This window comes from Cygnus olor, chromosome 15 (genome assembly GCF_009769625.2).
Source record: "Cygnus olor isolate bCygOlo1 chromosome 15, bCygOlo1.pri.v2, whole genome shotgun sequence".
Taxonomy (NCBI): domain Eukaryota; kingdom Metazoa; phylum Chordata; class Aves; order Anseriformes; family Anatidae; genus Cygnus; species Cygnus olor.
Window position 1 is genome coordinate 1,944,116 of NC_049183.1, and position 12,270 is coordinate 1,956,385.

The window sequence follows — 12,270 nt, forward strand, 5'->3', positions numbered from 1 at the left end:
TTGAGTCCAGGTGAGAGATGAAGGCGATGTGCTTTTACCATTAACATCATCCATTAACAATAAATCATCCATTATCAACAACAAATCTCTGTTTACGTGACTTTCCAAGCCATGCTGACAAAAGGAGCATAAAAACCTGGAGGACGCGGCTGTTTGCTCTGTTCTTCCTTTACTCACGGGCAGTTTCTGAGCCGTACCTTAGTTCTAAACCTTTTGCTAATTATTGTTCATTCCTGACCGTTGAAGGTCAGGGGCTTCCTGCTCTGCAGCCCCTTCTTCAATAAGACTGCCAGCACTGATGGGCAGGGGAAGTAATCCTCGTCCCCGTGTGCCTGGTAAGATCTCAACGCACTGATGTGTTTTCACTGCGAGCTGAGGGCAGGAGGGGCTCCATGCGCAGAGATGCCCCTGCAGCCCAGGCAGCCCTGTGGGGAGCAGGGCAAGGAGTGGCAGGGAGCAGCTGCTACGTCCTCCTGGTAGCCCCCCATTCCTCTGCTCCACTGGGGTGGGTAGGAGTCAGCAATGAAAGAGCAAAGCTTTGGAGTGGAGGGAGGAAAGGTGTCTCAATATCTCTCTTTTTGTTTCTAATTACCTGAAATTATGTATTTCACTTGGCAATAAGTTAATATTCCCAATGTTGAGCCTGTTTTGCCCATGGTGATAACTGGCAAGCGATCTCTCTGTCTTACTCTCAATCCATGAGCCTTCCCATTCCAGTTCCTCCTGTTTTCTCTGCCTGTCCCACTGAGGTGGGAGTGTGAGCAGCTGGGCAGGAGGGTGGCTTTTAGCGAAGGTTAACCCAGCACAAACTCTCACTCTGTCTCTTTACTCTTTCTGTCCCTTGCAGATGCAGTCATTAACAACGCACAGTTCCAGTGAGATACAAACATCAGCATAAGGTATACAGTCACCAGTTGTCTCAAACCTTTCAGCTACAGATCCATCTGTAAAAATCTGACCCTCTGCTAGCACACTAGGGCTGGTTTAAGTCTTTCTTAGAAACACCTTATTTATTTTCATTCATAACATGCTTTGCACTGGTGAAAATCAAGAACGAAGGAATTATGTTGATGAGCAAATAATAAAATGAATGAAATGGAGAGGATAGTGAGCCTTCTGAAACTCTGCCTGGCACAGGAATCCAGAAAGTTACAGGGTAGAGAGAATATGTGTTAGAATACATCTCAGCGTATTCAGATATGTACTGGTGAATGTCCTGCTAGCATTAGAGAAACGTGTAATGTGCACCTGACTTTTTAGGGGTTCCATACAAGAACTTGTCAGTATAGGCAGAGGCTGGATGTTCATACAGTTGCTGCATGTTCATACTGCAACATACGTTCCTTAAAGAGATGTTTTAGGATCTAGTGAAAAAGCTCTGTACTGAAGAAAGAAATGAGGGAGGTGACAAAACAGTAACAAGAATAGTCTCTTTTTGTTTCTGTTATTTATTTCTGTTTATGATAGCTAAATATCTGTGAAATGATGCTTCTGAGATGGTCCCCTGCAATCCGAACCTCAGCAATATGTTTGTGAGTGTGCATGGGATAAAAGCCAGGGATACAAAAATGTGCATTTGTTTCTCTTGGTTTTAAAAGTAAGTGTCCATAGCGTGTGAGACGGGGGAAGGGGAATGGCTACCAACATGCATGTTGCAGGGGCTGCCCATGCATGATTGCCTCCTTCCCGTTCCTACTCCTGCCCAGGTCCATGGGGAGCCAGGGACATACTCAGCACAGGCTGGGTTTTCTTTCATTTATGGAAACACTTGATAAGGTAGGCTAAGGCTAGGTTTGAGGATGGCTGTGTTTGTTTATCAAATTCCAGTTTCTATGTGGCAGGGTATTGTGAGCCTATCTATTTCTTATGAAATATTATTTCTCCAAACATATTGGGTGTTCTGGAGGGCATGGAGTTTAGACTCAGCTACAGTTCCCCTCTTGTAATTTGCATATAAAAATGTTAGCTTAGTGATTATGTATGTTCTTTTTGTCATGAAGCTGGTAATCAGTAGCCCTGAAATCTTTCACTTCTTGATTTCAGTGACTGCAACGTTGCATCAGAGATGCTGCCATTAAACAGGAAATGAATTGGTGGGAGAAGGGGCTCGCTTCTTGGGGAGAGGTGTCTTTTTTGCCCCTTCTCCTCTACCCTCTTTTCTTTTTTAACTCCTGAAGGGTAGAGGGGGAATAAAAAGTGATGGAACCCTGAGCGCATGCAAAGGTGCTCGTGCGCAGGAAATTCTTACTGCGGTGCAGGGCAGCTTAAGTGCTTAAATATTTAGGACAGCTTTAATGCTTAATATACTGCCAAGTTGATGCTTATGAAAGAAGTAGAAGCTATTTAAGCTCCTGGGGCTGTTTCCAGGCGTACAGGAGGCAGGCACTCACTTGAGAGAGAGGTCTGTTTTGCCTCTTCCAGGTGCTATTTGGCATCCACATGTTCTCACATCTCCAGCCTTTGTTATAGGTGGGATGGGAGGATGCAAAGGTACCTCTTTTCTCCTGACATACCCACCTTCCTCCCTGCTGTGGTCACCCACCAACCCCACCACGATTCTTCAGTCTGTGGGGGAAGTGGGTGATTTTAAACCTCTGTTTACCTGCATATCGCCGGCTTTCTTTTGCAATCATAATTATGCTGTTTGTTCTAAGAGGAACTGTGTAATGCTTAGCAAAGAGCGAGATTGTATCGGTCCCCTGAATAATTATATTATTCCCCTGAATATCACGTATGCTATCAGAAACAAACAAGGATGTAATAATCATTATAAGTGAGTCCATCAGAGCTGATTGCTTTCTCTACCATCACAAAAGATTGTTGCTATGTTGAAAGTTCTTTAGTTTTTTCCCCTCTGCTTTTGCTTACAGTCTTTCATGTGATGGGACAACTGGAATCAAGACTTTTCTTTTTTTTCTGTGTGTGGTTGGTTACACTAGGTCTGACTGTAGATGTTGTGAGCATGCAGTTAAGATCAGAAGGATCATTGTATGTGATGCAGGCAGTAAAACCTCACCCAGGGGTTTCTGCAAAACTTCCAGCGGAGCCAGAGCACTTCTGGATATCAAGCACTCAACCAGCTAGCTTACACTGTGCTCCTATCTTGTAGGTGGATGAAACTGAGAGATGTATTCCTCCATTTATTCCCTTTTAGTAGCTCATGTGTTCTTTGAAGCACGAGTGTCTCTTGCTGGTTGGTGTTCAGGGTCTAGCCCAGTGGACTTAAATGTCTCTTAAAACATGACAAAAACAAGGTTGAATTTAGATCTTCTTATAGACAATGCATATTTTAATATAGTTTCTCTGATATTGGAAAATTAATAATGAATGAAGGCCCTTTCCCAATAAAGCAACTGTCTGTTAGCTTGGCGAAAAATCTGAACCGTCTTTGCAGTTATAAAAAGAGAGACCTCATGCACACAATTCCTGTCCTGTATATGTCAGGAAATATTTATTTGTAATCAATTGTATCTAGAGCTGACTGTTTTGTAATTCAAGAAATCTCAATACCTGAGAATATTGCTGCTATTGTCTTCTAAAATCATAGTGTAGATAGAAAAACATTCCTTTCCCAATTAAAATGCCAATTCACTATTGATGAGCATACATCCTATTGACTGGGAACTTACCTGTCCTGTTTGCTGTCTGAATACAGCATATTTCTTAGAACACTGATTACACAAGAAAGATAACAGTGAGTCAGGTAAGAAACATCACTCTTTTCAGATAAGATCTACAGATGTTGCTGTAATATGCAAAGTAAATGTTTGAGTGACACATAGCTCAATACAAAGCAGAAACCACTTATATGCAATGGTTTCCAGATGAAAAAAATGATCTGCAATATGAAAAATTGTACATGGGCTTTTTTTAGTAATATGCCTATTAAAATAAGATGTATAAAACAGAACCAGCCACAAGTGATTCAGGAATCTGAAAAATCCGTGTATGCTTTGTAGCTAAAGCTGATCTGAAACCTCAGCCTGCTGTAGCTGGATTGTGTGCCTAGCCACAGTGGGGACCATTACCTAATTGTGTTAGCAGCGATTTTCCTTTCTGTTTTTCTTCTAATATAACAGTTCTAAGAGCTCTGAGCCAGATGTCAGAAAACATCATTGGAGCATTCACACAGTCTTACTCATTGATGATGTGAGGTATAAAGAGCTTAACAGTTTAATTTAAAGTCAATCATTGAATCATTGAAAATTATTGAAGGTTTTCCTTTGTTTGCATGGAATATCTTTATGAAAAATGATTTATTATTTTCTTTTTAATTTTGATGCTTAATGTGATATCTGAAAATCATATTTCTGAAACAGGATATGGAAAAAGTCAATGATGACGTTTCAAAATTGATGGAGAAGTTATTTAAAGTATGTTGTTAATGTTTGTTCTTTTTGACCAGCTTGGCTGTTAATGGTTTTCAAGGGGAGACTCTGTTCTGCTAGCTGAGAAGTTCTTATATTCACAACAAAAGCTACTTTCATGTTAATACATCCCTGCTACCAACAGTAATATTTGTGCTTCCAACCTGGCACCCCACAGGTTGGCCTGGTCAAGGCAGACAAGATTCCAAGAAGTCAGCTGGGAGCTGCAAGATTACTACTGAGCTCTTCATGCCTTAGCGTAATGGACCACAGCATGAAACACTGCAGCAGAGAAATCCTCCTATAAGAATTAAATTGCATCTCCTGGTTATTATTACAGCTTAATGACTGCAAGAGGCAGAACCACAAAGGAATAGACTCCCAAAATGGAAAAGATAAAGAATCGAGAAATTTCATGCAGAGAAGACAAAGCTCATTTTGCTGGCATGACTGCAGTGCTGACACTGGTGATTATACAACTGGGATGTGCTTGGCATGTCCAAGAGCTGTAAAATTTTCTGCTCAAATTTGTTGGCTTGCTTTCTTTTCAGGAAGACAATGGGAATCTAAAGAATTTCTGTCTATGAGTCACAGGAGAAAACTGCCTGAGAGACCAGCATACTGATCTCAGAAGGAGTAGGAGTGGACCTTTAGCCCTCAGGGGCATTTTGGAAATTTATTTATAAAGATCTACAGCCAACTGATTAACTTCAGTGGTGAAGGCTGAGAAGCTGGAAGTAGCTCATCGCTAGAACCAGGTTGGAGGCCAGAGATGTTTCTGATGTAAGGAGGAGTATGTGGTTGGATGACTGAATTGTTGTCTAATTACTAACTTTGGCACAGTCAGAGGAGTAAACATCTAACTTGTTCCTAGAACTCTTTGTTTTAATTAGAAAAGTGGGCAATATGGAAAGGAGATTGAGTAGGCTTTAAATAGGCCCAAAATACCCATTCTTTTGCAAAGACTGTGCTGAGTCAAGGCTGCAGACTAGTTCTGAGTTCAATGAGGAATCTTTCTACAGGTGTTTGTGGCCCCTGCACGGGATCCTGCCATACAAAAAAGGTCAATGCAAACATATCAGGTACAACTGGAAAAAAGGACTTCAAAGGCAGAAATATGGCAGTGTCCCACAGCCTGCTGCTTCTCAGGAAGAGGGGCTTCGGGTCCGTGAAGCCAGGAGGAGCCAGGTGGGTGCTGCAGGGCCCCATGCCCACACTGGTGGGGGATGCTGCCAGGGGTAATAGTGAGTCTCCTAATTAACTGGGCCAATAATTAACATTAGTCCCAGAGTGGAGTACTACACTGCCTGGGAATGTGCTTGCAGCAAGGACACCCAGTGGCTGTAGCGCAGGTGACTATTATGGCAAGGAGATTTTGAGTTAAGAAAAATGAAAGCAGAAAGTTTCTTCTGAGCAAGACAAGGGAGTGACAACAGTAAAGCCCAACAGTCCTAAACCGAGTAGGAAAAATACTAATTGGAGAAAAATGGAAGAATTTTTGCTTGTTTCTCCCATTTGGGAGATTTGACTGAGTGAGGAACACAGTCAAAGACTAAAATACAGATTAATAATACATTAATTATTGGACTCAATATTGTATCAGAATGGAAAATCAACTGAAACTGTACAGATACCAAGCACTAGTGGTACAGAACACAGAGTCAAACCCAGGAAAACCCTGTGTTGACTTTAGTCTGGGCCCAGCTTACCCTGCAGCTGAGTTGCTGGATGCTGCCACCTGCAGTCTGCGTTGGTCCAGAGCTTTCTGATTCAACGAGTGACAGGACAAATACACGCACACAAGTCTCTTTCTCGCTGTCAGAAGCTTTGGGTTTAAATATATTCACATTTGCTATCCTGAGATATCTCCTTAGTGATTTTATGGAATAATTTACCAGAATTATAATTACAAAAAAAAAAAAAAAGATTAAAAAAAAAAGATTAAAAAAAAAGCTATGTACTTAGATGTTTTACTGTCAATTCCATCAAAAATATGAGGAGAAACAGCAATGTCTTTTAGTGGTCAATTACAAATAGTCTTTAGTCCAGTATCTCTTCCTGCTGTATGCTACGTGAAGACTACCATTTGAAAGCTATGAATCCTTTCCGTTACTGAGTTCAAAATAGACCATTCAAAGATCTGTGTAGGGATGAGATTGTTTTTTGTTTCTTTGTTTGTTTTTCCCTCCAGCTAAAGTTGAGGCCAGAACTTACAGTCCTTCATAATCTAGTTTGTGATGATTTAGGTACCTTTCAAGTTATTTTTGGATTTGATCCCAGAGCCCACTCACAGCTGAATGACCCTATTCCTGAGCACCAGCTGAGGTGTCAAGTCCTTACTAATTAAAATGATCCCATCTACTTTATATTCAGTGCTTTTCTTGATGGAAACAAAAGAGGTGATAGCTCACTGTAAAGGAAGGGTCTTCTGCCTGAAACAATTCCCCTAAAGCACTGTCCAGCAATGTTCAAATATTTATTAGTCTGTGCCTAGAACTGTGCCAAGGATGACTCGCAGAGTTAAATGTGTGCAGGAGTAGTACAGGAGATCAGAGAGGGAATTATCCCAGAATCAGCTGTAAGTAGGATGGTTGTTAAGGTACTTACTGTACTGTAGAACTTGCTTAATGTTCTCCTGTCAGGCTGTGAAAACACATCCTCATGTTGGTGTATGTCCCTTCTGCATTTACAAGTCATTTGTTCTCAGTGAAGTAGTTTAAAGCAATTTTCTGCTATTTCAGGTTTAAATCCTATTTAACTGCTGAAATTCTACCCTTTCTAATGCAGTCTTCATTCTGCAGGCACTGTGACGTGAAAAAGTAGGCACGTAGCCCGGAGAGGATGCTAAATGTGATCACTGTGGCCAAGTGAAAACCAGACTGATCCACTTTCCTTTGCTATGAAAACACAAGGACTTACCTGTGCATAGTGCATCGTGGTGGGTAGCTAGCATGTTACTCACGTGCACGGTAAACTGTTCTGGTTTACTGAGAGATCCATTAAACATTCCTGTGTCTGGTGACAGTGAAATAGTTGAAAACCACTACCCAAAGACCAGAAATCATGCACCCTTAAAAATCCACCAGACTATTTAGGCCAGTAAGTACAGAGACTGGGGATCATTCTGGCTGGTTGTGTGAACATGTGCATTTGTATGCATGTATAGAAACAGAAAGAGAAGACAAAAAAAAAAAAAAGTTATTTTCTCTAAAAGGTTGTCCAAATGTCAGCCCCAGCAGATGGAAATATTGCCAACAAAGTAGAACCAAAACTAATTGGTTTGCGTGGGCGTTGTTACGTGGCAGCATTAGAGAGATGGAGCCATCGTTGTGGCAGCACAGGGGTATGCTGGAGATGAATGGAGTATTTCAGTTACTTAGTTTAGCTTAGTTTTGAAATCTCTGAAACTCTGTAATGTAATTTTTATTTTTAAGTGGTTTGGAGTCATGTTAGTATGAAAAAAAGAAGATACGGGGAACTGCTTCAGGGTGAAACTTTGACATGAGTCAGCTGGAGCAGGTTGTGCTGTGCAGGAGGCTGAAGCTGTTACTCAATTAGGAGTGATATGAGATGAAGCAGAGTCCTGAGACAGATTCAGTGGCTTTGAGTCACCACCGAGCAGCCTAGTCCCACTCCCAACATCTGCCTTCAGTCCTCTTGTGATCCCTGGTCTGGCAGAAAGGAAATACTTACGTTATGTCCCCGGTACGTACATACCTGCCTCCTACTTCACCTGGGAACTAGGTGCTAAATCATCAATATTTTTTAACTTGGAGATCATTCCAGAGAGCAGTATTTTCTGTGAGGAAAGTTAATCCAGAATACCTGTACTGCCTGCTTCCTTATCTGTGTGCAAATTAGGATTGTGAGCAGAGAGAAGTGGCAAAATCTGTTCTTGGTAAAAGAGGTCTGTCCTTTGTTTGCCTTTCTTCAAAGGCAACATGCTTCTGACCTGAGGAGTCCTTCCTTCAAGGACTGAAAGCAGGAGCACAGGGTCACAGCGCTGTTACTGTGACACTGTGGCACCAAGTCCATCATTACTGCCAGAAGACAACCAGCCTCCCTCATTCCCAGATCTTTCCGGTCTCTCACTGTGCACTGTTTTTACAAGAACTTTGTTGCTGTACCTGAGGTTCTCTGTTTGTTTGTCAGATATTTCAGACTGAAGGATCAAAATAAATATTGGTGTTCTTAACCAAACGGTCTCACTTCTGGAAGAGAGGGAATTCATGCAAGTGACTGATCAGAGAGCACGTTAACTCGAACACAGTATGATTCTTTCAAGCAGCCTAGATTGGAGGGAGTGCTTCTTCTCAATAAATAATAATTAAGCAAAAGTAAGTGAGGTTAGGTACCTTTGGAAATGCTTTGCATTGCTCTCACATTGGCTTGTGCAAAAATAGTGGTCACAGCAACATATTATAACACAGCTGTTTCCTGGTGCCTCTGTCTATTAGGATTTAGGCAACAACAAAGACATTAGGCAAGAAATACTTTTTTTTTTTTTTTTTTTTGCCAGACCCATTTGTCCCTGACACCCAATTCATTTTATTTCTTAGGAAAGGTTCAAGTGAATGATAAGGAGAACTGTCAGTGGCATTGCTGTGAAATACATAGCTTTTTCTGCAAATAGAAGTATTTCTCTTGCTCTGCTGTTGTTTGAGTGCTGTTCTCAATGGCGTACGGTAAAATGGCTAATAGTTTCCCACAGCAGTCAGATAGGCGAGTGCATTGAGAAGCTCACAATTATTACTTTTTAATTTTTTTTTCTCTCTCTGTCAGCTGAGTGAGACTTTCCCATCTGCCATCACAACCTGTCTCTGGATTGTTGTAACAGTATTCATCAGCAGAACTGACAAAACCCAAATTACAAGAATGACAACAGAGAAAGACCCAGATGTTACTTCATCAACACTTTTGCATGGGGTGATCAGCCACATTCTGCTTGATCTAGTCAGTTTGCTGTTTTGCTCTTAACAAGCAGTGTTCTTGCATTGGGGCGCAGCATGGGGCTTTGTCAGGGTAAAGCAGAGCATGGAGGGCAAAAAGAGGGAAAGAGAAAATAAGCAGGGGCCTTGTCCATCCAAACAACCCACTGTAAGGTCTCCCTTTTTAGGGCTTAGGACGGTGTTTCTTGGTATTTCAGTAATTCTGTGAGAAAGCATGCACACAAGGGATCTGGAGCTGGGAAGTTTGGATTTAGATCCTCCCTCTCATTCTCTCGTAAGGAGAGGCTGTAGCAAGATCTGTTGGAAGGAGCTGTGTTCATAGTGTGTGTCCCTCCCTGCAACACACCTTGTGCAGAAGACGTAGCAAAACTAAACAACACATCCTCAAACACACACACAAACTGCCCTTCCAAGTTAATCTGGAAGGGTGGTTTATCAGCACTCTGTCCTGTTGGCATCATCTGAGAGCAAAAGTCACTTCCAGGATAAAGCCAGGGAATGTTGATTTAGGCCTTCTACATGTACTCCTGACAAAGTCTTACACCATGACTATCAAAACAAGTCCAATGAAGAAGAAAACTGAAAATGCTAAGGTTGTTTTCTGTGTTGCTGGGAACCCTGTGCCACCATCCTGTGTTCCTTCTGAGCCAGCTGGGTGTGCCAGCTAGCAGTACAGCCTTTCTGGCTTAAGTTTGGAACAGGATTTAAAATCTTTTGGCATATTTTTTTGGGTAATGACATTGTGCTGTCATTTTGAGCGTGCAGCATCTAATCCTGTCCACCACTCAAAAACAGGTTTTGAGGTGCAGCATTTAATTAGCGAGAGATGGCTTGTGTCTAGAACAGAATACACCCAAAGACAAAACTAAAAGCAAAAGGCAATTTCTGCTGATGATTATACAGTAGAGAATGCATTTAGCCTTAATTGTGTTTACTTAAGTGGAGCCCATGAGGGAAACTAATATAAGCAGTTTCTCAGTCAAGAATAGAGCCAAAAGATAGGCGTGTTTCTTAAAATTCACCCTCTCCTAGTGAGCTTTTAAATCTTTTAGAAGGCAGGAACATGGTGTGCAATAGCAGCAGAGTAAATGTTCGACTGTTACCGGGATGTTGACCATAGAAGGCCTGAACATAGGGTGCAGAATCGGCAGAAATGAAAACATCCCGGCCTTGCAGCTTTACAGTTTTTGTGAGTGGAAGACCACTGAGCTGTTGGCCTCAGGGCAGTGCATTTTCACAGCTGGCAATATCTTACTTTTCTGTGTAAACTTAAGAAATAGCCCCTAATATCCTGAAGGCCTGCAGACCAGGCACTGAAAAACACTGATATGTAGAGCAACATGAGAAGCCAGACCTTTAAAATACCTGTGTCTGGATGATTACATGAGATCATCTGTTCCTTTATGTATTAGAATATGTTTCTTTAATTAATTAATTAATTTCCTTAACTCTTCTGACCTGACATTTGTAGAGAGCACTTTGCTTCCACTGACAGGGAATGGTAGAGTACTAAAGCTGAACTCACGCACGCGGAGCCCCATAACATGTTTGTGCTTAAGTAAGGAACACAGCAATTGTAATGGCTCCATCAATGGCTGTGGTTGTGTCTCAGATCAGTCCCAGCCTCTGGAAAATTGTCCCAGGCTTGGGATCTCAGCAAACTTCTTGTTTTTTTCAGCATCTTCCACTCGCTGTTCCAGCTTTCCACAACTCAGCTATAAATAACCCTGACACTGACTTCAAGAGAGATACAAAGCAGGGCTGGCACACAGCATGTTTCTACCATGCCAGTCAGCAAAGGGTCTTTCCTTCAACATTATGAATTCTTCTAGACTTCATTGTGTAATTCATTTGTATAATCCATGGGGAATCAAATCTTCTGAGATACACATGACAGACAGTGGGAGCTTGTAGCTCCCACTAATAGATCTGAGTTCCATAGGCACAACATGAAATATTTTCTTTCCATGTTACCTGCCTTGAGTTTGTGTAAGCTCACCACATTTCCACTTTTCCCTTTTATAATGGAGAAAATAAAACATCCCCGTGTTCCACAAGAGCTTGTTATGGCTGAAGGGCTCAGCATTTGAAAAGCATTTGCAAATTAAGATGTGACTTGAGTTAAAGCACTCTTTACCATCCAGTTTAGGTCCTTTTCCTCCCCATCCCCCCACTGCTACTTTCCATCTGCTCCAACATAAGCTGAATTTGAAATGCCACCAAGATCCTATCTAGCTTCTGAGAGGGTAACTTCACACAAGTGACAGGTCCTTCTGCTCTCGTTATTAGTGTGGAAGTTCCTTCATGGGCCAATCTTGCAGTGCTCTGCATTAATCTGTGATGTGTCTCAAGATAACCACAGAATTACACCTGAACTACCAGGCAAGACATTCCACTTTGAAGGACTGTTTGTATCAAATAATGTAAGCTTACTGATTATTCTTTCTGCCTTGTATCAGTGCAGCCAACTCTTTGACATGGGATTTTCCATCAGTGTTGCTAACACATGCTGTAAGCTGGCACCAGTTCACCCGTGGTCATTCTGCACACTTACTATTGGGTATCTCAGAAGAGATGAGCTGCTGGTGGCTTATTTTGTGCTGGAATATCTCCTGGCATGCAGTTATGCAAAGTTCCAGAGTACCGGTCTAAAAATAGGTGAAGTACCACGTAATTTATACACTACATAGGTTTTAGCTGTATTTATCTAGCAAAATAATGGGACCATTTAAGGCTGAACAGTATTAACTTAGCTGCTCTTCCTGGAATACGTGTTCATATCTATATGACGACACTCATACCTGTGGAGAGTGTTTTTCTTCAGTCACTATAAAGGCACATATCCCTGTTCTGGTGACTGCCTTCATGTGTCAGTGCTGTTAAACACAAGTTTCCTTCCCCTGCTCAACAGACTCGTTTTAAAATACCAAACTTTCTTTAAACTAGAAAATGTA